The sequence below is a fragment of the Papaver somniferum genome, chromosome 10, assembly GCF_003573695.1.
Source record: "Papaver somniferum cultivar HN1 chromosome 10, ASM357369v1, whole genome shotgun sequence".
Classification (NCBI taxonomy): domain Eukaryota; kingdom Viridiplantae; phylum Streptophyta; class Magnoliopsida; order Ranunculales; family Papaveraceae; genus Papaver; species Papaver somniferum.
In genome coordinates, this window is record NC_039367.1 from 70,736,453 (window position 1) to 70,764,267 (window position 27,815).

A 27,815-nucleotide genomic window follows, 5' to 3' on the forward strand; every position below is an offset into this window, starting at 1 on the left:
ACTCTATGGACAATAGTGTTATCTCAATAAATGCACCACCAGATCCAGGGATTTCAGAATTCTCTTCCATGACTGATTTAATAAAATCTGTAGAAGAAATTCTATCTAAACCTCCACCAGGTTTAAAATCCCTTGAACTGTTTTCAGGGCTTTAAAAGAAACTTGAGAGCTTATCTCTTGATGTTGAGTTATACCTCCAGAAAGAGAAAGAATCTCTTGACAGGCTAAATCAAGTTATGATGAATAATATTCATGTTGAGGTTGATATTGATTTACTAATCAGTGAGAGCAATGCTCCTCCTCTGCGTTACCCAATTAGTTGTGATAAACTAAACGAATTACAAGAGGAGTTTAAATCTCAGTTATCTGAGTGTATCACCTTAAAGCATGAATTGATTCGTTGCTCAATTCCTGATACTTCCTATCAAGATAGTATTATTGTCTTCTTTTATGAAGAATATAGGACGTCTCTTTTTATCAAAAGAGTTTCCCCTCGCAGTACTAAAAACTATCTGCAGAAACTGTTTTTTATAAGTTGGAAAACAAGAAATCAGAAACATAAATCTTTTTGGGTTCTCTTGAAGTTCTTTGATAGACTTATAAAAACAGTTCCTTGGGTGTTTCTCAATACTACAAGATTTAAGATTTGTTGGAAAGAAACTCTTTCTTGGTGCCATGGTGAGCAAGACATTGTTCACCTCAACACAACTTGTTTGTGTTGAAAGTGCATCATCACCAAGAAATGTCCTGCTATGCATACGGTGAGGGAAGCACAACAACTGGGGCGCACAAATTATATTACGTAAGGTTGTATAATTCAATTGGACTTTTCTAAAAAGGTATGTCTATAAACTTGAGCAAGTTTTATGTTTGAGTACTTATAATGATCCATGTACCTTGCTTATCGTTCATTTCTACCTAACTTGATCTGTGTTTAAGGTTCTTAAATGTTTAGGTTTGAAAACTTTAGTTAGGGATGTTTGGACTTAATGATACACATACCAAGTATGCATAACATCATTTAAAACCAAAATCCAGGGGTTTAAGTTCGCAAACCCCGTTTGCATACTGCTCCAGGATACGAAAATTCGTTTGCAAACCCGTATGCATATTTGACGTCGATATTCGGTAAACTTGTTTTGGCCGTAACTTCTTCGTACGAACTCGGATTGACCTCATTCTTTTTGCACTCTCTTCCTCTTTGGATTCTATTCAAAATGGACATGAGAAACATTGAATTTGGATGAGTTAAGATTGGTATTTGTCCTGTCTCTTGTGTTTTGAGTATTTTGCTCCGTTTCGTTGCACTTGTTCCACTTCTCTTGAACTTGGGCACTTGGATTCTTGGAGTACTACTCTTCTAAGATAATTTGTAGCTTTTACAATAATGTTTTTGGTGAATCACAAAGAAGGAATTTCAAGAATGGAAATAGTACGCAGTGTTATGGAATTCTTGAATGTTCACAATCATCCTTTGTGAACTATGGTGCATAGTCGTTATTGACTTTGTATGTTATTCTTTGTTAATAAAATCTTTTTATACGCCTTTGGTAGCTATTATTGGTGTAAATCCATGCGAAAAAGATTGATTCTACCCTATAAGGACAAATCATCTTGTATGTGCATTACGAGTTTGTCTTGTTGCCTAGGAAACTTCTTATGAGAATTTATTCTTATTTTTGAGAAGGATTACTAGAGTTTGGAATAGCCATTATTGTGATTACACATTGCTATGTCTAACGGTTTCATCTTCATGTTTTTAGATTTTTTGGTTTAAAAATTCTAAAAATATTTGGAGGATGATGTTTTTGCAGTATTAATCTTTATGATTTGTGATATTGCAACTTGTTACGGGATATGTATGTTTGAGTCCGTGAACTTGAAGGTCCCATACTTTGTCAAAAGTAAAGTCGTTCGTGTTCGGTATTCACGTACTGGTAAAAGGATGAATGGACTTTTGACAAATACAAAAGTTAAGTCTATATTGTCAATGATTTTGATGGAAGATAGGTTAAAATCTTTTGTTTTCAAGGATTATGTCTATTATTGTTGTTATGCAAATAATGATTGAAGATATAATGAATCCTTGTGTATTCCGCAGTATTGATCATCCCTGATCCATATTCGTATGTATTACTGTGAGGCTTTGTAATGTGTCTTATGTTGAGCACGATACAACCAAGTTGATTATTTTTGATTAGCTTTGTTGGTTGTTCTGTAAGGTACTTTATGTTGAGCATTTTGAACTAAATTAATCATCTTGTTTGATTATTTAGTTATTGCTCCGTAAGTTTTCTTATGTCGAGCAAAATAATTAACAATTAAATTGATTACTTTCGTAATTAGTTTGGTTGTGTATTCCAAATAGATTAATTACGGGTTCTTGTAATTAATCTAGTTGTGTATTTTTGTGTCTCCATGAGTTTTCTTATGTTGAGCACAAACAATTGAATTGATCACTTTTTGTGTTTAATTTGATTGCGTATACCGATTAAATTAGTCACGGGTTTTACTTGTGATTAATTTAATTGAGTTTTTGGATATAAAAAATCATTCTTATGGTTTCTGGTGTCCAATAAAATCCTTATTTTCTTTCTAAATTAATGTTGCTCTTGTTGTTCTTTCGGGAATGACATCAAATGGGGGAGAGTTCTTTTGAACTTGTGCTTAATGGTCATATCTTGAGGGGTGTGCGGCTATGGAATTTTAGAGGGGTTATCTTGTATCTTTAAACTCCTTGATGAATGCATTTAGCTTCAGCTTTATGATTGCATCTAAATTAGTTGGTATGTATTTTCTCTTTTAGTCATGAAATGTCTCTTACGAAAATTTCATTACGATCCCGTTCTTGTACCTTTGCCAATTTTATTGACAAAAAGGGGGAGAATTAATATGTAGTTCAAACTACAAATACATATGGTTTTCGGATCATTGTGTAAGGGGGAATGGTTTCCATGTGAGATGGAGTATTGACTAAGGGGGAGTGATACATATCACCATAGTATTGTTGTTGAAGTTGTGATACAATTGAATTTTGACACTGTGTAATAATACTACGACAATGTATAACAATGATCGAGAATTATGTTTTCTCATTGTTATAGCTACGGATTTTCAACAATGGTGATGCTAAACTTACAACCTTTGGGATCATTGGAGTACTTGGAAATGACGAAGATTTCGAGGAACGTTGAAGATTAGACATGTGGAATAGGAGCTACTAAAGTTTCATTATCTTTTTTGTATTCCATAGGTATTGATAGTTTTGTCACTAAAATTGACAAAGGGGGAGATTGTTAGGTCAAACTCGCATGCGTTGCTATCTCAAGCATGTTTGTCAATGTTAGTGATCAAAACTATAAGTCTTGATTTCTAGTCTCTTATAGCTAAGTCTCGGACTAGGATAGTAAGTGTAGTTGAGCTCAAGGACTTCATGGAGATTCATCATACAAGTATAAGGACTACTCAAGGAACCGGTGGAACTTCTCGACAAAAAGGTATGTGGAGACTTGAACTTATCTGTCACTCAAATGTCAATCTATTCTATCTCCTACTCTTTGAGACAAAGGTCTTATGTTATATATATATACTAGATCATACACATTTGGTATTTTGAGCCGAGTATACATCGCCTATCTATATCTCGAAATATGTGTTGGTAAGCTTTTCGCTTCGACCAAGTTTATCTTTACCTAGTGACGAAAGTCATGAATGTTTCAATCACTTTGAAAATTGCTTTGAAGAGAAATGGTGTAACAACTGTATAACGTCCCCTAAGAATGTTTCAATGATTGGAATGAGAGTTTAGATTAGATAACCACTGTATTCCTTGAACCGAAGTTCTCAAATTTTGTTGATCAAGAGAACCGAAAGTATGGCAAGTGCCAAGTCCGTGAACTCAGTCCGCGAACTGCCGAAGTTCTCAAACCCGAGAATTTCTGCTGGAGTTGACAAACTACTTGTGTGAGCCAAGTCCGCGAACCGGCGAAGTTCTCAAACCCGAGAATTTCTGCTGGAGTTTGTAAACTCTGTCCGGTGTCTTAAGTCCGCGAACCTAGTCTGCGAACTTGAGAAGGTTATATATCTAAAGATGATCTCTAAACTTAATCTTAAAAGAGTAAGGAATGCTTTTGCAAACCATGGCTATTAAAGTTCATGAACCGATTCTTGTGAATCAAATCATCTTTGCTTCAATTGTGTCTTGTGTAGTTACATAAGATTTCTTATAATTGAACAACTCTCTTAACTAGTTCGTTTGAGTCATTTGAACTAGTTATGGTGAAGAAGAACATGGTTGGTATGAAATGCTCTTATGGTTAACCTTTTTGGTAAACTATTGTTGAACCAACAATGTACACGTTTGGGTGCGGTTTACAAACCTAGAAGCGTACAGTCATTTTTGTATGACAAGCTAAGTTTTTGATCTAACGATTGAGAAATATTAGCTTGAATCTAAATCAGGTTTTCATCTAACGGAGAATACTGGTTGCTTTGTAACTAAGGCAAAACCCTGATTTGAAAGACTATATAAGGGGCATCTAGCAACTCTGCAAAACTAATCCCCACACCTTACATGTGCTACTAGTTTGCGTGCTAGATTCGGTTCTCCTTTAACCTTTGGTTTTCTTCTTTTAAAACAAAGTTAACGACTTGAAGACTTCATTGGGATCGTGAAGCCAGACCGATACTACTTTCATCGTAGTTGTGTGATCTGATCTTGCATCTTCTATCGTAATAGTACAATCATATTGATTGGTTAGAGATTGTTTGATTTCTCCGATAGGCAAGATATAAAAATTAATCACAAACACCTTCGTCTCATTGTTTGTGATTCCACAACATCTTGTTTCGCTACCATACGATTAAGATTGTTGTGAGGTGATTGATTAATATAGGTTGTTCTTCGGGAATATAAGACCGGATTATCGATTGGTTCCTGTTCACCTTGATTATTATCAAAAGACGGAACAAAAACTTTAGGGTTTTTCTGTGGGAGACAGATTGATCCTTTGATAGACTTGTCTGTGTGAGACAGATTTGTCTATTGTTAAAGCCTGCGATTTTGGGTCGTAGCAACTCTAGTTGTGGGTGAGATCAGCTAAGGGAATCAAGTGCGCAGTATCCTGCTGGGATCAGAGGCGTAGGGAGTACAACTGTACCTTGGATCAGTGGGAGATTGATTGGGGTTCAACTATAGTCCAGTCCGAAGTTAGCTTGGAGTAGGCTAGTGTCTATAGCGGCTTAATACAATGTGTATTCAATCTGAACTAGGTCCCGGGGTTTTTCTGCATTTGCGGTTTCCTCATTAACAAAATTTCTGGTGTCTGTGTTATTTTAGTTTCCACATTATATTGTTTATCTTTATAATTGAAATAATACAGGTTGTGCGTGTAGATCATCAATTGGTATAATCCAACCTTTGGTTGTTTGACTGTCATTGATTGATTCTTGGACATTGGTCTTTGGTACCATCCAAGTTATTCCTTGTGATTTGATTAGGACTCCCTGATTTTTATTCGCTTGAGTAAATCAAAACGAGAGAGAGATATTAACTCCTTGAGATACTTTTACCTAGATTGAGTCTGACTGTCTAGTTGATTCTCTAGAAAGTATTTCAGAGTTAGTCCATACAGATTGCTAAGCGAAATATTGGGTGGTGTTGTTAGACCCCCGCTTTTTCAGTTATGATTCTGATTGTTATTGAGTATCCATGTAAACCTTAACTTTTTTTTATTGTAGTCCTTTGTGACTTGAAATGGAATCGTTAAGTTGTATACTTTTTTATGTTCAATTTTTTGACAACTTTAAAATGGTTATGCAGCTACATAATAAAGATTGCTTATGTTATTCACCGTGTTGCCATAGTTTGTTCAGATGGATACAAAGAAGTTTCTTTTTTAATTAAAAAAAAATCGAAAGCTTGTTTGGTAACATCAATTAAGAACAACTTCTATAAGAAGAAAAGCTACTACTTTTTGAGCCAATATTTTTGGCTTCTGAATTCTCTCAGAATTGCTTCTGCTTATCCTCGGGAATCGTATGATATTTTATCTTTTTTTTGTTTCCTAATAAAACACTTTATTTTTTCATTTTTCCTTTCCCATAGTTAGAAGCTCAATTGTGAGAAAAAAATATACAAAGTTGAGAGAAGAAGATATAAGCACCATAAAAAGGTTAGTAGAGATGATCATAAAAAGATTGATGGAGTTTCTATATGTTCTTCAGGGTTTTCTTTTTTTCTAATTAGTTATCATAAAAGTACAATTTGTTGTGTTTTTGTTTTTGTTCTTAAAGGATGTTGTTGGGTTTATGTAGATCCGATGATCATTGAGCTTTTGTTAGTTGTTAATGTGTCATCTTTCCCATCTTTTTTATTTTTCTTTATTGTTATAATTTTTGATGTTTTTTCCTAGTTTCTCTTCTGTGATATGAAATAAATTGGGGTATAACTGATATCTGTGCATGTTTAAATTTTGGAGATTTTTAAATTTTTCGCAATTTCACACGGGTGTTAGCTTTGTAAATATTTCTTTATTGGAGATTCGGTGGAGCTTATTTATGTTATTGATATATTTATAAAATTATTTTTCTGTATGTGCATCGACAATTGTCTTACACTTGATTATCACAGTGTAACCATTTTTTTGTGGTTCATATCATGTTGGTTGTCTTTTTACTCTCCTTTATGATGACATTAATAATTAACATGATTTTAAATTCATTTATGCCTATCGGGGATCTTTTTTTCAGCTGAAGAGCTTTAGTCTCCCACCATTGCCGTTTATCCAGGTAATTAGAGTAATGGCTTGAAATATCCTAGCAAATGCAAGCTACGTGTCACAAATATTTTTCCAACTTTCTGTTTTGGTTTTACTAGATTGGAACTTGCGGATATATAACCGACTGGTATTAAGAAATCAAAATAGGTGTTGCGTACCATTATAAGCCCTAAACTGTAATAACCGTCAGTGACACTAACACATTTCACAATGTAATCGTGAGCTTGATATAAATGTGGAATTTTTACGAATTTTTATCATGAATTGATTTGGTAATTTGGTTCTAGGCTTTGGGAAATAAATGGAAAGTTATATCTAAATTTCTGAGTATATAATTCATTAATTTAAACAACGTTTGCTAAATATTTTATACAAGTCTTATGTTCAGAAGTATATATGATTTTGTTCTTATGGTTTGTCAGTTGGATTTTGACTTCAAGTTCAAACTAATCTTTGTTGCCTTTGTTTGAAGATGCTAATGAAGTTCTTGTTAATTGGCATCAACTACATGAGTCATATCTAGAGTTGATGTTAGATAAGGTTCGCATATCTGGTGAGAATAAGCAAACATGAGAATTCTCACAGCATGACGGGACTGATATTAAGAAGCAATAACATATGATGTTTAGGTTGAGATATACATTGAAGGCATCCAAGAACAAATTCACCAAGTTGAAGGAAAAATATAAATATCATAAGAAACTTATGGAATATTACACCAGACTAGGATGGGATCGCATTTTATGTACAGTAGATGCCTCAAATGAATGGTGTGATGTGCAAGTGAATGTGGTGTTCTTTTTCTTTACTTTACATATTTTTTTATCTATGCAATAGAATATTTTTTCGCTCAAATACTACTTTTTTTTAATTAACTTGCAGCAATTTCGACGAACAAAAACGTTTCATGTCTCTGATTGTCCGGAATATCCGAAGTTAACGACAGGGAATCTTAGACAGACGCATAACGGTTGTTTTTTATTCTACTGAGAGCATATCCAATCTAAGGGGTCAAGGTTATCCTAGGGGGAACTCTTATTTAACACTTTTTTTTGTGGTTCATTGTTGACCAAAAAAAATTAAAGATAAAAATTTTCTCATAGAGTTCAAGGTGTGATGCTATTTTAAGACCTTTACCCCTTGTATTGGAGATGCTCTGATGGTGGAGATGAGATAAATATTGAAAATGCGGGCGTACCAAAATACACACCAACTATTTTCTTAGGCAACCTCTATGAACTAAACTCAAATACAATTCTGAAAGTTACAACTTAATGAATCTCAATCATGAATTATATTAAGAGTTTATATCTCTTTTTCTCACAATCAATATGTAAACGGAAACAAGTCCGTGAACCTGATTATACCGTGAGAGTACTTGGACGATTCCAAAGATAAATATCCAAGATCAATCAAGTCGTATCCAACAATTACGATGGACGTATCTACTTTGATTGATATACGTACAACCTACGATATTTCAATTATATATATAAACAATATAATGCGGAAAAAGAAATAACACAGACACCAAAATTTTTGTTAACGAGGAAACTACAATTGCAGAAAAATCCCGGGACCTTGTCCAGATTTGAACACCAAACTGTATTAAGCTGCTACAGACTATAACCTACTATCAAGACTTCGGACTGGAATATAGCTGAGACCGAATCCACCGTCACAGTAATTCAGTGACAGTCGCGCTCCTTACGCCTCTTGAATATCGCAAGACTCCGCGCAATTGATTCCCTTAGCTGACGTTCTTTACAGCCTAAGAGTTGCTTCAACTTAATTGAAGACTTTAAACCAATTTGCCTCCCACGGATAAGCCTATATGTGATTTCTGTTTTGATCAGAAGATCAAGGTGAGATAGGAAATCGTTTACAATAGAAAAGTCTAGCAAACCTCAAAATCCGGAACTTATAACTCTAAAGAGCAGTCTAGATTATTATTCACCTCACAAGTAAAACCTACTTCGATTTCAACAAAAAATCGTTATATAGGAATATACTTGTGGAATCACAAAATATGAGACGAAGAAACTTTGTGATTTCTATTTATCTTGCCTGATCGGAGTGAGACTCAACAATCAGTAGCAAGATCTGGATACACGAATTATCAAGATAAAGATGGTCGGACTTGGCCTCACGAATTCTTAAGAGAAGTCTTTTTAGTCGCTAAACCTAAAAAGGTTTAAAGGAAAGGACGACTCTAGTTTACAATTAAGACACACAAAAAAAGTTTCGGGGAAACACTAGAATATATACGATACAACGGTTAGAGATACGATCTTACGACTTATAAACCGCTAACTTATTAAATTGTCCCGCGTGACCGTGCGGGATAGCACTATCCTGTATAAAGGGTTATGAGCTAGCGGGGTTCTTACCGTTAGATTATATTATCTAACCAACAGGTTAGCTAAGATCAGAAAGATGAGATTTGAGTTATCAAATTAAATAATTAATTATATGCATCCCCTTCGAGCTTTTTCCTTAAGATTGCATCCCTGTAACAAAACCACTCATTATTCCTTTTTTAGCATCGAAGGTGTTAGAGCATAGCTCGGTTGAACCCACCAAGCGTTGGTATGTCAAGTTTGATTGTAATATTTTAGTAAATCAAAACTCATTTATAGAGTCGCTTGATTATTTACTAGAGTCAACTTCGTATAGGTTAGCTAGAAAGTTACTAGGATATGAGACTTACAAGTATTACGTGAAGACTTGAAGAATGTGAAGAAGTAAAGAGATACAACGACGACATCATCCTTCCACTTGAGGTTGGTAATATTTGACTTGAACTGTTTCATTCCTAACGTATCTTTCAAGTCGTGCATATTGAAAACATAACTGCGAAGCTGTGAATGATTATACTCTAGTTAGACATAGTATTAAGGAATTACAATACGAAGTATAACGTCTATCTTTTGAACTTCGTACATAAGACATCGACATAATCGTATGAATACTATTGTGATTATGTATGGGTATGGGTGAAGATTTCGTCCTAGGAAACGATGTTTTACATTCGTTTAAAGGAAGTACAACTCATAAACTTGTTTTGTGAATCGAATGGGAAATCGCTAGGCTTATTGGTATTGTTATTCATTGCAAATCTTTGGATTACCAATATGTGTATTTAGTATAACCGCTCATAACTTGTTTATATATCTTGATAAAACTATTCACAATGCCTGACTTTTGTATTTGTATGACTTTTATTAGTGAAACCGATCTTAAGTAATCATCTGAGATGGTATGATCGATATTTTGTAATTAGTATGACCAACTCTAAACATTGGGTAACCGATCCTAGTAAGAGGTGCAACCGATCACAAGTATGTGGAATCGATCCTTGTAAGAGGTGCAACAAGTCTTAGTAATTGGTAATTGATCCTATGACTTGTGCAACTGATCAAAAGTAAATACCATAATTATGTGGTAACCGATCCTAGTACCTAGTCAACCAATTTTTGGAAAGCTAGTGTGACCGATCCTAGTACCCACATGGAGGTAGAACCGAAGCTTTATGTTTTGGTAGAACCGTGAAACCCATTAATGGTGATTTGATAGGATAATCAATCACATAATTCTTGGAAGTCAGATAAACCAATTGTAAACTTGTTTGGAAGTGTGGCTGTAACATTCCGTGTCTTCCTTTTGGGTTTAACCAAAATCCATTAACCCAATTCTGCACTTTGGATGCCTAACACTCTTTTTTTGAAATTTTTAGGCTGCCATAAGAATAAATGTCAATGTCTAATAGAAAAGTCTGCCTTATGTTAAACCCTTGGGTACTATAATAGTGGCCCATGCATCTGGACACGTGTCACATTTTCTCTAAGACATAAAAAGAGAAACGGAGAGAACGAGGGGGATTTTTATTGGGAGGGGAATGAGAGAGATCTGCTTCTACTTTCTCTTCTTCATTCATTTTCTCTTTCCCTTTCTGTTCCTCATCAGTTCGCATCCTAATGGTAAGAAAAAAATTAGGAATTTGATATGAGAAAATTTCGTGGAGATAAAGTTAATGTAGTTGCTGTTGTTATTTGGGTTTAGAAAAGGGAAGAAATTTGGATTCATACTGATTACAGGTTTTTGACAGAATTAGAAGATTAAAGTTCAAGTTCAAATGATAGTAAAGCATTGGTTGTCTTTAATTATTGTCAATCCCAACTATCAATTTGAATTGGGAAATTTATTAAGGTTTACCAACTATAGGAACAGAGTTCTCCATGTAAAATTTGGGGCTCCTCCAAAGGTCTGTTTACAAATAGGTAAATGATTTCGTAAGGTTTCAGTGAAACAGAAAGGGTTTTCCATTTTTATCAAATGGGTATTTTTAGTTCATATTGTGCATGATTAAAATGTTTGAACATTTTTCTCATTACTTAGTTGTTCGAAAGCGATCTCTTGAAATCATATTTGTTCATTTTGTTGGTTGATTTTAATTGTGAAGTTTGAATCCTGGCAGTATTCTGGTAGATGGGTTGTGGTTCGCCTTGAATATGCAGATTAAAAGGCCATAAAAGGAGCTCAGTGCAATAAGAACAGATGGATCTCTGGACCACCGCAAAATCGTACCACAAGTATTTGATGAAAAGCCCGAGAGAAGAGGAAAGGCGGTAAAGGTTCTTACTGCTTTCTTTATATATACAATAATGGTATGGGTGGTTTAACCTTGTGTTGCTTAACCATGACTAGTGATTATTAGAAGAGAAAATGAAATCAAAATTTTCACTTCACATAGTTTTATTGTTTTCACTTGACTAAGCATTAAGTAGTTGATTATATACATCTGTATGTATGTGCGTGTATCGATACTGTGATTGATTTAGTACTCCATTAATTTGGTTATGTTTGAATTAATGAGCCATGAAGTTAAAAGAGAAAAAAAGGGAGATTGATAATTTCTGTCATGTACTGTACATAAGGACGTCATAGTATTAGCCACCAAGTGAATCATTTGCATGGAATCATCTGAGCATTACACTTACTCTTGGTGGAACTAACCATTATAATAGATATAGTAGTATGACTCACGATTTGATCCTATTAGCTATGGTGGTGGTGCAATAACAAGGCCTCCTCAGTTTAAAATGCGTGTGGCAGTAGCGGTCTTAAATTTACAAATAAGGTTCGCTGGCTTAGCCTCGATGTCCTTCTACACTAATTTATTTTGATGACATTTGTGCCGTGTTGGTATCGATAATAGATGGATTTTTCTGGAGTTTATTCAATGATTTTAATCCCAAAGCATAACTTGAGACTTGGTTCTTATAAACATTTTAGTTTGATGTTAGTATATCTCATCTTTATGGACTGTTGGATTGCAACATTTGTGCAAATCGGTGCATCGAATAAGCTACCTTGCATTCAACATCAAATCTGACCTTGAGTGGTTTCTTAGAAAATGAGTGATTACTGTAACTCTATTATTTTTCTTCTGCTAGTCTATGATTTGAAGTATATTGGTGTGTATATGCATTTGTGATTTTGTAATTATGCAGTGTGGTGTTAAGTGTACTGTATTTGGTATGCCAGTATACCCACTAGTTGAGTGTTATGAGCCTAATTTGCAAAAGGTTTATGTCCTTGGTCATCATATGCGGTCCAGCAACTCTTTAGTACATTCATTTGCATCTGTGGCATATTTACGGGCACGACTTACTTATCTGGAAAGGCCAGATGGAACTTTTGTTGATTGAAAATTCTACCAATGGATTAGGTACTTGTAAATGTTGTCATGGTGGAGTTTTACTATTTCTTTTCACGCCAAGCCATCGTTGGTCGAGTCCTAAATATCAATGGTCTTTTCTAACAGTGCAGAGACGGGTTTTTGGAGTGATAGGCTCTAAAAGAAGCCACTAAAGCTTGTTAAGGCAACCGGACTAGAGAACTCACTTCTGCCTTAGTGAGCTTGTGAAATAGGATGATGATTATTGTTGCATTTGAACTGGAACATTTCCTATATACGTCAGTGATTTGAATTTTCTTAAGTGTTTTCATTTATATGACTTTTGAACCATTTGGTTTCTGCATCAACTTATGCTATCATTATTGGAACCTGATCATCCATCTTTGATAGTTAACATATTAGGAACCAAGTTAGTGGTTACGACTGTGCTTGGCGAGTTATGGTATGTATATATGGTGTTGTAGGATCTTGGGCTCGTCATTCTTAGTAAGAAGAGTCTATAAATATGGTGCTTGTGGTTTCGTACAGTAACTTTCATTTTGGTTAATTCGAACATTTTATGGCTAGGCAGTATACATTAAATAAATATATTTTCATGTATACCATTTAATCGAACTATAGTAGCATGTTAGTCCAAAGGTTATAATGCTGATACTATCAAATTCCATCTGTGTCTAATTATTGAAAGTCTTTGGACACATGTACTGTAACTACTTGATCTAACTAGGCTGATATTTTGGATTTAACATAGTGGCACATGAATGGTGTCAGCATAGTAATGCTTGTTTGTCCATTTTCTTCCTTCAATTGTGAACCTCGTGCTGCAAAAGTATTAGTCTTGTTTCATTTTTGAGATTAGATTTTGTTTGAGAACTCCACAACACAGTAAAGAAACTTACAATTTGGGACACTGAAAAATACATAGTTCTAGTCATTTCTTTATAATTTCCGGTGGAGCCAAGTTCTGTTTTGTGAATGTAATTTATATTTATCATTAATTGTTTTCTTTTTACTAAGAAATTTAAATTGTGGGGGTTTACAAAATATTTTATTAAATGATAAAGTACTAATGGTATCAGTTTATTTGATAGTTAATAAGAGATAATTACTGCTGTAGGTAGTTCATACTATCTCTGTAAAAATGACGAACTACGGTCGCGCTTGATCCCTTCGAGCAACGGAGAGGGTACGTAGGCAGCCACTATGCGGTTCAGCACACTTCTACGAGGTTGTTCATATCGTCTGGAAAGAGTTGGTTGCTGCTTGGCAGTTCATACCATCCATTCGGAGATGATTGCAACCTTGACAATACATATACTTGGTAAGAGGTAGTTGCAGTACTGACTGTTCATACTACCTAGTGAAGAGGTGATAGTTGTCTTTCTGAGATAATTCATATCATTTGATAATTGTCCATCCTTGAGACAAGAGATGATTATTACCGTTCGAGATAATTCATATCATCTGTCTCGGCTTGTGAGTTAAGCAATGGTTATTATCATGAGAGACAACTTACGTGATATGAGAGGGATGATTGGTGCATATGATGGTAGTACATACCGTCGACCTAAAGATGATTGCTAGCTCTTTGAGCAGTTTATATCATCCGAGTAAGATAGTCGGTTGAGCTTGAAAGAGTACTGTGAATTGCCAGGCCAGAAATGGCACCCCACCTACGGGTGGCAACCCGGAAGACCGTTAGCTGTAACGGTGGCTGGTATCGGACTACCCTGACATTGAATTACCGTTTGTTTGATAACGGCGCGTTCTGTCAGGCCTTAATTGGCACCCCACCTACGGGTGGCAACCCAGAAGACCGTTTGTTTGATAACGGTGGCTGGTATCGGACTACTCTAACAAGAGACATTGTGTCTTCACAGTAAAGATAATGGAAATCCATTGTCGGTTTAAATGACCATTCGAAATTTTGGTTTCTTTAGTGGCGTATCGGGAAGTCGAAGTTTGCCAAGCGAGTCGTAACCCGACCCGTTGGAAGCAAAAATTTTCTGATCCGTCACAGTGGCAAATCGGTTCCAAGATTGTAAATATGAAAAAGGATTTACAAAGTAAATATGTCGACATACTTTGAACATGTGCAATAATTCTTATCTTTTATTGTTCAAAGATATTCCTTAATAACTAAATAACTAAAGGAGGATCTCGGATCGAAATAAATTGAGAATCTTTTAATTAAGGTTTTTAGTTTTGATATGCTTTTAATATCCAACAATTAAATGCGTATCTTTAGAAAATAAAAATTAGTAATATGCATTTACTAATTGGATATTTTCTACTGAGATTTCGGTCAATATTTGGACAGAACATTTCCAAGAATTATGAAAACCGATTTTGTCTTTATTGGAAAGTACCCTAATTATGCGAAATCTCTTACGACCGCTGGTTTTAAAGACTTCGTTGGTATTGGGAAGCTCTACGAGTACCGTTGGTGGGAAACTAGATAATTGCAGTTTATTATTAGTTTTCGATTGATTTGATTGACTAACGGTTGTTGAACTTTGATTGCACCTAGTTTGTTTATGCTTGAGAATCTTCTCTTTTGATATAAGATTCACTCAAATTAGAACGAAGTATCGACGTGGATCTTTGGAACTGTTTGTAGATCTAAAGACGTTGTGTGGTAATCCATCGTTAACAGACTTCGTTCTGTGTGTGATTGATCACAAGAGATTCAAGTTGTTTGTGTACAGGTGTTTATTGAAGATCTGAGAAGATTTGAAGACAAAGAATATTTCTTATTTGAGTTCATAATCTTTGGTTTGCACAAAACTTGATCGGCTGGGGATCTAATTATAATCGGTTTATCTTTGTGATAACCTTGATTAATTAGTTGAGTAGATCGGGATCAATACAATTCTTTGTGATTCAAAGTATTGATTGCATAGTCTAGACAATTACTTTGGTATTTGTTGAATATATAGATCTCAGAATCCGACAAAGGAGTTTATTGGGATAAACGGAAGAGCCTTTTGTCAAAATCATATCAAGTTGGATGGTATCAAAGACCAAATCCAAGTGTCAATCAATTTAAATCAACAACCAAAAGGTCGGATATTATAATTGATCGAACAACGCACAACCTGTGATATTTCAATTATATAAACAAATATAATGCGGAATAGAAATAACAAAGACACCAGAATTTTGTTAACAGGAAACCGCAAATGCAGAAAAACCCCGAGACCTAGTCCAGATTGAACACACACTGTATTAAGCCGGTACAGACACTAGCCTACTCCAAACTAACTTCGGTCTGGACTGTAGTTGAACCCCAATAAATCTCACACTGATCCAAGGTACAGTTATGCTCCTACGCCTCTGATCCCAGCAGGATGCTACGTACTTGATTCCCTTAGCTGATCTCACCCACAACTAAGAGTTGTTACGACCCAAAGTCGAAGACTTTAATGAACAAATCTGTATCACATAGAAAAGTCTACAGTAATAGATAAATCCGTCTCCCACGAATATACCTACGAGTTTTGTTCCGTCTTTTGATAAATCAAGGTGAACAGGAACCAATCAATAATCCGGACTTATATTCCAGAAGAACAGCCTAATATTATTGATCACCTCACAATAATCTTAATCGACGCAGCGAAAAAGATATTGCGGAATCACAAACGATGAGACGAAGTGTTTGTAACTTCTTTTCTATCTTGCCTATCGGAGATATAAATCTCAAGCCAATTATTTCAATTGTACTCATAACGATAGAAACAACAAGATCAGATCACACAACTACGATAAAAGTAGTATCGGTCTGGCTTCACAATCCCAATGAAGTCTTTAATTCGTTAACCTGGTTTAGAAGAAGAAACCAAAGGTTAAAGGAGAATTGACTCTAGATTACACAACTAGTATCACACGTACGGTGTGGGGATTAGGTTTCCCAGTTGCTAGAGTTCTCCCTTATATAGTCTTTCAAATTAGGGTTTGCAATCAATGTTAGCTTGGTAACAAAGCATTCAATATTCACTGTTAGATGAAAACCTGATTAGATTCAAGCTAATATTTCTCAACCGTAGGATCGAAAACTTAGCTTGTTACACACAAATGAAATATCCAATTTTGGGTTTATGAACCGTACCCAAACATTAATATTTGTTGGTTCAACAATAGTTAACCAATGGTTAGCCATATGATCACTTTCATATCAACCATATTCTTCTTCACCATAACTAGTTCAAATGACTCAAATGAACTAGTTAGAGAGTTGTTCAATTGCAAGGAAATCTTATGTAACTACACAAGACACAATCGAAGCAAAAACGGTTTGATTCACTCGAATCGCTTCATGAACTTTATAGCCACGGTTTGAAAAAGCATTCCTTAGTTTATTAAACATGAGTTCAAGAACAACCGGTTTTAGATATAACCACTCAAGTTCGTGGACTGGGTTCGCGGACTTAAGCTCATGGAAGGAGTACACAAACTCCAACAGAAATTCTCGGGTTTGAGAATCTCGCCAGTTCGCGGACTGATTTCGCGGACTTGGCTCACGCCACTTCCGTTTCTCTTGATCAACAAAGTTCGCAAACTTTGGTTCAAGGAATAAGGACTTATACATATATGTGTTTCCACAACAATGCTTATATCCTACCAATGGTTATGTAATCTAAACTCTCATTTCAATCATTTGAAACATTCTCAGAGAACGTTATATAGCCGTTATTCGCAGACCATTTTTCGTCAGAGCAATTTCCAAAGTGATTGAAACATAACATGACTTTCGTCACTAGGCAAATATGAAGTTGGCTAAAGTGAAAGCTTACCAACACACATTTCGAGCAATAGATAGACGAGATAAACTCGGCTCGAAATAGCAAATATGTATAATGAAAGTCTATACCAAAATGACTTTTGTCAAAAGTAGGAGACATAGTAAATAGACTTTTGAGTGATAGATAAGTTCAATTCTCCACATACCTTTTAGTCGATGAAGATCCACCAGTTCCTTGAGTAGTCCTTTGTCTTGTATGATGATTTCCATGGAGTCTTGAGATCAACTATACTTTCTATCCTAGTCCGAGACCTTTAGCTATATAGGCTAGAAATCAAGACTTATAGTTTTGATAACTAACATTGACAAACATGCTTGAGATAGCAACGCATGCGAGTTTGACCGAGCAATGCTCTAACAAGAAGTAAAATACACAAACGTTAATTCCTATTTACTTGATAGAAATCCTATTGTGTTTGGTTAACTCCGAACCTATTATCAAGTATTCATACTTCGTTGTTGTATTGTCTCAGTCTTGTATCCATAGTGAATCACACAAGTTATCTTGTTGTCGTATTGTCTCGATCTCGTATCCATAGACGATCACATGAAGTGTGTACCGATTAGTTGTATTGTCTCGACTCAGTCCATAGACAATCACTTTCGGAGAAAGGACTTATAGGTGGAAAAGTTTTAGATTGAGGTATATTTGGGTACCCTCGTCTTTTCAATTGGTATCAGAGCAGGCAAATACGAAAAGATCTAACAATCTGTGTTTGGTGCGATCCAACCTATAAGACATGAGTCAAAGTAGAGTTACGCGAGTGCGAAAACTAAAGAAAGACTTAGTTAACGTATCGCAAGAGGTTATTGAACCACCCTCAGAATCTATTTGTGAGCAATTGCTTACTTACAAAAAGATATTTGAGAAAAATCGGGATGATTTTAAAAGCATTAACTATTGAACGTGAAAGGATGTGTCAAAATCACAAAAAGTTTAGGGAAGATGCTTCTCAACAAATACAAGGTCTTGAGGAAAAAGCAAGAGATAGTCTATCTCAAACCGAATTGTTAAAAAGGGAGCATGATGCTGCTCTTAAACAAATTCACTTGTTGGAAGATAAACTTGTTGAATCTGATGCAAGGATTAACTCTCAACAAAAGAGTTTTGAAGAGAAGGAAAGTGAAAATCTTTCACGAGAAAAATGCCTTAAGGCTGATTTTACTGGTGCTCTTGATAAAATCAAGATGTTGGAAGAAGAAAATTTGAACCTAAAAAAGTTCAATAATAACTCAAATAATTTAACCTCAATGTTAGAATCAAGTAGAAATCATCGTGATACACGAGAATTGGGCTATAAGGGAATAAATGCTTCAAATATTAGCAAAGAAGTAAAATTTGTTAAATCTACTAATTTTTCTCAACCAGAGGCTTCCACTGATGTAAAAGATGCTCATATTTCTTGTAAAGAAGTGAAACCAGTCAAGCCAAAGAATCATATTCAACAAGACTCTTCAAGTGATGCAACCAAAGAAGGCACTAAAGCAACACCACCCAATATTTCGCTTAGCAATCTGTATGGACAAACTCCAATATACTTTTTATGAGAATCAACTAGACAGTAAGACTCAATCAATAAAAAGATATATCAAAGAGTTTATATCTCAATCTCTCGATTTGATCTTTACTCAAGCAAATAGAAATCTGCAAGTCTTTATCAAAGAGAGATAACTTGGACGGTACCAAAGACCAATATCCAAGGATCAATCAACTACAATCAACAACCAAAAGTTGGATTAGAAAAGTTGATGATCTTAACGCACAACCTGTATTATTTCAATTATATAAAATATAATGCGGAAAAGAAATAACACAGACACCAGAAATTTTGTTAACGAGGAAACCGCAAATGCAGAAAAACCCCGGGACCTAGTCCAGATTGAATACACACTGTATTAAGCCGCTACAGACACTAGTCTACTGCAAACTAACTTCAATCTGGACTATAGTTGAACCCCAATCAGTCTCCCACCGATCCAAGGTACAGTTGTACTCCTACGCCTCTGATCCCAGCAGGATATCGTTCACTTGATTCCCTTAGCTGATCTCACCCACAACCAAGAGTTGTTGTAACCCAAAATCACAGACTTGATAGTAAAAAGATATGTCTCACACATAAAAGTCTATAAAAGGATAAATTTGTCTCCCACAGATAAACCCTAGGTTTTGTTCCGTCTTTTGATATGAAATCAAGGTGAACAGGAACCGATTCATAATCCGGTCTTATATTCCCGAAGAACAGCCTAGATTACTCAATCACATTTCTATAATCCTTCCTGACTACACAAGCGGGTTGTCGAGGAATCACAAACAGTGAGACGAAGATGTTTGTGACTTCTTTATCTTGCCTATCGGATAACTCTCACGATCTCAAGCCAATCAATCGATTGTACTCATACGATAGAAGATGCAAGATCAGATCACACAACTACGATAAAGTAGTATCGGTCTGGCTTCACAATCCCAATGAAGTCTTTAAGTCGTTAACCTGATTTTAGAGAAGAAAATCAAAGGTTAATGGAGATCGACTCTAGCGGGCGCACTAGTAGCACACGGACGTGTGGGGATTAGTTTTGCACAATGCTAGATGTCTCCTTTATATAGCCTTCAAATCAGGGTTTTGCCTTAGTTACAAAGCAATCCTTATTCACCGTTAGATGAAAACCTGATTTAGATTCAATCTAATATTTCTCAACCGTTAGATCGAAAACTTAGCTTGTCACACACACTTGGGTAGACGTTTTCTGGGTTCGTGAAAACCATGCCCAAACGTGTACGTGTATGTTGGTTCAACATAGTAACTCAAAAATTTAACCATATGAGCATTTCATACTAACCTGGTTCTTCTTCACCATAACTAGTTCAATTGACTCACATGAACTAGTTAAAGAGTTGTTCAACTGCTATGAGATCTTGTGTAACTACACAAGACACAATTGAAACAAAGATGATTCGATTCGATAGAATCGACTCATGAACATTATATCCACGGTTTGCATAATGCATTCCTTAGTAATTTAATGTTTCATGTTCAGAGCACATCTTTAGATCATAACCTCTTAAGATTCACAAACAAGTTCGCGGACTTAAGTTAATCGGTTGAGTTTTCCAAACTCAGCAGAAATTCTCGGAAAGAGAACTTCCGCCAGTTCGCGGACTTATCACACAAACGAGTTTTGGAAAATCCAGCAGAAATTCTCGGTCGACAACTTCCGACAGTTCGCGGACTTGGCAAGCCAATTCCACAATCCTCCCGATTTCTCTTGATCAACAAAGTTCGAAAACTTCGGTTCAAGTAATACATGGTTATGTAATCTAAACTCTCATTTAAATCATTGAGACATTCTCAGAGGACGCTATGTAGCCATTATTCACAGACCGATTCACGTCAGAGCAATTCTCAAAGTGATTGAAACTTTTCATGACTTCCATCACTACGTGAAGATAAACTTGATCAAAGCGAAACGCTTTACCAACACAGGATTTCTAGATAAAAGATAAGCAATGAATGCTCAGCTCGAAATATCAAATATGGATGATCTAGTCTATATAGCATACGACTTTTGTCTCATAAGAAGTAGGAGATATAAGAGATAGACTTTTGAGTGATAGATAAGTTAAAGTCTCCACATACCTTTTTGTTGATGGAGTTCCACGGTTCCTTGTATAGATCTTCGTCATTGTATGATGAATCGCCATGAATTCCTTGAGCTCAACTACACTTTTCTATCCTAGTACGAGACTTAACTATGTAGGCTAGAAATCAAGACTTATAGTTGATCACTAACATTGACAAACATGCTTGAGATAGAAACGCATGCGAGGTTGACCGAACTATGCTCTAACAATCTCCCGCTTTGTCAATTTAAGTGACAAAACTATTAATACATATGGAATACAAAAAAGATAAACTTTATTGGCTCCTATTCCATAGTCTAATCTTCAACGTTCCTTGAAATCTTCGTCCTTCCAATTACTCCAATGATCCCAAAGGTTATAAGTTTAGCACCATCGTTGTTGAAGATCCGTAGCTATAACAATGAGAGAAATCGAGATTCTCGATCATTATTATACAGTGTCATTGTATTATTATATAACATCAAAGTCCAATTGTATCACGACTTTAACAATAATACTACGGTGATATGTATCACTCCCCCCTAGTCAATACTCCATCTCGATCATGGAAACCACTCCCCCTTACACAATGATCCGAAAACCATATTATTTGTAGTGTGAACTACAATATTTCTCCCCCTTTTTGTCAATAAAATTGACAAAGGTACAAGAATGGAATCATAATGAAATTTCCACAAGAGACATTTCATGTCCAAAAGAAAAATACATACCAACTTAATTTAGATGCAATCTAATAGCCGAATCTAACATCATTCATCAAGGAGATTTAAGATACAAGATAACCCCTATAAAATTCCACAGCCGCACTGCCCGCAAGATATTACCATTAAGCACAAGTTCAAAAGAACTCTCCCCCATTTGATGTCATTCGCGAGAGAACAAAAAGAGCGACCGTAATTTTGAAAGAAAAGAAGGATTTTTTATTGGACACCAAAAACCATAGGAATGATTTTCTATATCCAAAGCTCAACCAAATTAATCACAAGTAAACCCATGATTAATTCAATTGGAATACACAAGTAAAGCAAACCACAAAAGTGATCAATTTAATTGAAAGTGCTCAACATAAGTAAACTCACGGAGCTACGACTAAGTCAATCACACGGAGATGACTAACTTAACCGTTCAAATACTCTACATAAGGAAAACCTTACAGAATATATGACTACATTAACCAAAGAACATGATAGTGTAGCCTCTCATATACTCAACACAAGAATTTGTGGAATATATGAAAACTCAACTAGATTCATTACAAGAGAACCTATAATTAATCTAATTGGAATACAAACAACCAAACTAATCACCGAATTAATCAATTTAATTATTTTGGGCTCAACATAAAAGAACTTATGTAACCCCGACTAAGTTCATCATAGAATATGACAACCTTAACCGTACATGTACTCAACATAAGAAAGAAAACTTATGGAGTACTAACTAAATAACCAAACTAGTTGATTAATTTAGTTCCTAATGCTCGACATATAACATCTTATGGAACAACCAACAAAGCCAAGGTAAATCAACTTAGTTGTAAGGTGCTCAACATAGGACACACAATGGAGCCTTCACGGTAAAACATAATAAAATGGATCAATGAAGATCAATACCGGGGATAACATACAAGGATCTATTATATTTTCCATCATAACGACATAATAGACTTTATCCCTGATGCTTTGGACAAAGGCCTTTTCAAACGCAAGAACAGACCAGTGACTAGGTGGCTTGTCAAGTGGGTGGGCGTAGACCTAAGTGCTCATATTGGACCCTTGGGAACCATCACAAGGACGGCCGATCTATATATTTGAAGGAGAATGCCGTGTCGTCCGCATCAATCGAAGGAAGGCCCTCCCTGAGTCACTTCCGCCCCGTAACTCCCATGCCTTTCTTGGTCGGACCAACCCAACCGGCGATTTCCGACAAGTCTTTCTGCATTTGGAGAGCGGGGTTGGAAAGCAAAGTGCTCCTTCCTCGGTCGCTGGATTCGTGCGTTAAAGCCCATTCATTCCTTACGGATGGAGTAGACCGATGGCTCGCTTTCGATCGTTGAAGCGCGAAGCTATGTGTGATAGGATCCAATGTGAACAAAGGTAATGAGCCAATGCGCATTGCCAGTTGATGGGAATAGTGTCTCACGTCGACTTTGAGATCTGATCTCGGGGAAAAAGCTGGATCGGCTGAGCTCCTTTTTAAACAATTATGATCTTACTCGATATAGCTCCGTGCTTAAAAGCTTAGGTGGGGGGTCTTACTAGCTCACTTCATACTATTACAGAACTTGGCAGAAACAAGCTAAGTTCCAAGGTCGGTGGCTTCCATTGACCAAGGCAAGCATCTCTTCAACCGATCCATCTGACCTAAGAAACAGAATTCCACCATGAAATGTTGCATAAACAAGGTCGCTCACTAAGTTATCAAAAGAAAGAGTTTACACATTCAAATAAGGTCCAGCATCTCGCGGAATAGCAAACAATGAAATATTTCCCATCAAATACATGATTGCATAGGCATAACTTTTGTATATGTCAAAAGTCTATTCGTCCTTTCATCAATACGAATACCGATTCATGAACGACTTTACTTTTGACTGCAATGTGGGACCTTCAAGTTTACGTACGTAAACAATACATATCCCATAAAAATATTGCAATATCACAAACCATTAAAATACTGCAATAAACATCATCCTCCAAATATTTTTAGAATTTAATAACAATAAACCTAAAAAATAACATAAGAAAATGAAAACAAAGATAGCAATGTGTAGTCACAATCATCGCTATTCGCACTAGTTATTCTTCCAACAAATCCAAAAGGAAGACATCCTAGGCATTCATGAACTTTTCAAAAGTTTCTTTAGAGAACTCCTTCTCATTATTGAAGAGTTCATTAACAAAGGGATCATTCAACTCCTCCAAGTCTTTTGAAAACACTGTCAACTTACTGAGTTCTTTTTCTAGTTTTCGTACAGTGTTTGTAGATTGAGACAACATTCGTTCATAGTGAACAATATCTTCTAGGGATGCAGAATTCCGAGATTTTAAGTTGTTTCTTTTATTGATGAAATCTTTTACCAGGTTCCTGAAATTTTCATCACTATGATATGACGACAAGAACCAGTTTAAAGAAGGATTTTTACCATTAATTGTAGCCTTCACTTTCTTCAAACCTGTGGAGGGTATCCCAGTACACCGACGTACGTTAGCTTCCAGGGTTGCATTCTTGCTTGTGTTGCATCTAGTAACGGGTGCCATGGAACAGAATCTTTTGAGATACACCGTTCGTGAACAACTGAAACAACAAAATCTTTTGTATTTTTAGAGATTTATATAGGTAAAGACAAAAATAACCAAAAATACACTTCTTGAGCCAAAAGACGCAATTCCCCATTTTCTCAAGACAAACATGGGGATGCGAACGTCTAGGGTTAGGAAGACATGATGGGATCAAAAAGCTCCCCTTGTTTATCCCATAGTGACTTTATAAGGTAAGGCACATGTGCTGAGATTCTTCTTATTTTGTTCCCTGAAGCACTTGTCACGTAGGACCTGCGACAATGAGTAGGCCGAAAAGCTAAAAGACATTCCATAGGAACAATCGTTTCCTTAAGTTCAAATTCTTCAACACGTGAGTGTCCTTGAGAAATGAGCCTGAGATTATTTCTGAAGGTGTTTAAACAATCTCCCTCATTTCTGGATACCCATTTAGACCCTTCATTATAGACATTGGACTTGCATGATACAAGGTTCCACACGACTTGTTTATAAAGCTGATCTAACTCATCATTCATTGATTTTTTCCAAGAGAAGTTGCTCAGAGTTACATCAATGTTTCCTGGTTCTAAATGAGACGAAAAGCAACCAGTTGAAAGAAGTCCTTCTATCTTGGTTGTAGAGTCTTTTTCACGTTTGGAGACGATAGAAGATACACACACGGAGGAATCGCCTAACACATGTAGAAAAATCCCACAACGACTGTCATTATACCATCGAAGAGAGGAAGTAGGACAAGAAGTAAGACTGCCTATACCATTGGTACTTTTCTGTACAAAATTCCTTGATAGTATTGTACGTCCCTTTTGAGTAACATAAGGTTGCACAGTATTATTACAAGGATTACTTGCAGCCTTCAGACTCTTTAAGGACGACGTAAAAGTCCGTCGAGGATGATCGGATGAGCATCCATAAAAGCCATACCCTTGGCATTTTCCTGAATAGTTCCTAGTCACATCAGTTTTCTCAACAAATGATCGTTGAGCATTATCTGAAAGATGACAATTTTTTAGAAAGGAACAACTGGATTCTCTCATATTCAACGAGAGATTTTTACTGGATATCAAATCCTTAAGAGTTGCAATTTCTGCAACAAGACCAGAATAGATCCGGATTTGTTCTTCCAATCTCTTTTGAAGATTAACCAGTTTATCAGACCTTTTCCTACGTTATTTTTTAAACCTGGTGAGGCGTAAATTGAAACTTTACATTCCATATAGTCAGATTGCCACAAACACAGACTGATGAGGTATTAAACGTGTTGGTCTGATCTGGTACCAATTGAAAGCGGGGTCTAACAACACCACCCAATATTTCGCTTAGCAATCTGTATGGACAAACTCCAATATACTTTTTATGAGAATCAACTAGACAATCAGACTCAATCAATAAAAAGATATATCAAAGAGTTTATATCTCAATCTCTCGATTTGATCTTTACTCAAGCAAATAGAAATCTGCAAGTCTTTATCAAAGAGAGATAACTTGGACGGTACCAAAGACCAATATCCAAGGATCAATCAACTACAATCAACAACCAAAAGTTGGATTAGAGAAGTTAATGATCTTAACACACAACCTGTATTATTTCAATTATATAAAATATAATGCGGAAAATAAATAACACAGATACTAGAAATTTTGTTAACGAGGAAACCGCAAATGCAGAAAAACCCCGAGACCTAGTCCAGATTGAATACACAATGTATTAAGCCGCTACAGACACTAGATTACTGCAAACTAACTTCGGACTGGACTATAGTTGAACCCCAATCAATCTCCCACCAATCCAAGGTACAGTTGTACTCCTACGCCTCTGATCCCAGCAGGATACTGCGCACTTGATTCCCTTAGCTAATCTCACCCACAACCAAGAGTTGCTGTAACCCAAAATCACAGACTTGATAATAAACAGATCTGTCTCACACAGAAAAGTCTATAAAAGGATAAATTTGTCTCCCACAGATAAACCCTAGGTTTTGTTCCGTCTTTTGATATGAAATCAAGGTGAACAGGAACCAATTGATAATCCGATCTTATATTCCCGAAGAACATCCTAGATTAATCAATCACCTCTCTACGATCCTTCCAGACTACACAAGCGGATTATCGAGGAATCACAAACAGTGATGTTTGTGACTTCTTTATCTTTCCTATCGGAGAACTCTCACGATCTCAATCCAATCAATCGATTGTACTCGTACGATAGAAGATGCAAGATCATATCACACAACCACGATAAAGTAGTATCGGTCTGGATTCACAATCCCAATGAAGTCTTTAAGTCGTTAACCTGATTTTAGAGAAGAATATCAAAGGTTAATGGAGATCGACTCTAGCGGGCGCACTAGTAGCACACAGACGTGTGGGGATTAGTTTTGCACAATGCTATATGTCTCCTTTATATATCCTTCAAATCAGGGTTTTGCCTTAGTTACAAAGAAATCCTTATTCACCGTTAGATGAAAACCTGATTTAGATTCAAGCTAACATTTCTCAACCGTTAGATCGAAAACTTAGCTTGTCACACACACTTGGGTAGACATTTACTGGGTTCGTGAAAACCATGCCCAAACGTATACGTGTATGTTGGTTCAACATAGTAACTCAAAAAGTTAACCATATGAGCATTTCATATTAACCTTGTTCTTCTTCACCATAACTAGTTCAATTGACTCAAATGAACTAGTTAAAGAGTTGTTCAACTGCTATGAGATCTTATGTAACTACACAAGACACAATTGAAACAAAGATGATTCGATTCGATAGAATCGGCTCATGAACATTATAGCCACGGTTTGCATAATGCATTCCTTAGTAATTTAATATTTCATGTTCAGAGCACATCTTTAGATCATAACCTCTTAAGTTCACAAACAAGTTCGCGGACTTAAGTTAATCGGTTGAGTTTTCCAAACTCAGCAGAAATTCTCGGAAAGAGAAATTTCGCCAGTTCGCGGACTGAGTTCGCGGAATTAGCACACAAACGAGTTTTGGAAAATCCAGCAGAAATTCTCGGTCAACAACTTCCGACAGTTCGCGGACTTGGCAAGCCAATTCCACAATCCTCCCGATTTCTCTTGATCAACAAAGTTCGAAAACTTCGGTTCAAGGAATACATGGTTATGTAATCTAAACTCTCATTTCAATCATTGAGACATTCTCAGAGGACGCTATGTATCCGTTATTCACAGACCGATTCACGTCAGAGCAATTCTCAAAGTGATTGAAACTTTTCATGACTTTCGTCACTACGTGAAGATAAACTTGATCAAAGCGAAACGCTTTACCAACACACGATTTCGAGATAAAAGATAAGCAATGAATCCTTAGCTCGAAATATCAAATGTGTATGATCTAGTCTATATTGCATACGACTTTTGTCTCATAAGAAGTAGGAGATAGACTTTTGAGTGATAGATAAGTTCAAGTCTCCACATACCTTTTTGTTGATGAAGTTCCACGGTTCCTTGTATAGATCTTCGTCGTTGTATGATGAGTCGCCATGAAGTCCTTGAGCTCAACTACACTTTTCTATCCTAGTCCGAGACTTAGGTTTGTAGGCTAGAAATCAAGACTTGTAGTTTTGATCACTAACATTGACAAACATGCTTGA

General features: G+C 36.0%; 1 long non-coding RNA gene across 3 annotated transcripts; it reads left to right on the forward strand.

Annotated features, from left to right (window-relative positions):
- Nucleotides 1-10,678: 10,678 nt before the first annotated feature.
- LOC113317325 lies at nucleotides 10,679-14,550 on the forward strand. Of its 3 annotated transcripts, none has more exons than XR_003343432.1 (3): nucleotides 10,679-11,059; nucleotides 11,257-11,407; nucleotides 13,598-14,550. It is a non-coding gene; the product is annotated as an uncharacterized LOC113317325 (long non-coding RNA). The 3 variants fall into 3 exon arrangements; XR_003343433.1 differs by lacking the exon at nucleotides 13,598-14,550 and adding an exon at nucleotides 12,607-13,004; XR_003343431.1 differs by lacking the exon at nucleotides 13,598-14,550 and having other exon boundaries at nucleotides 11,257-11,647.
- The last annotated feature ends 13,265 nt before the right edge of the window (nucleotides 14,551-27,815 follow it).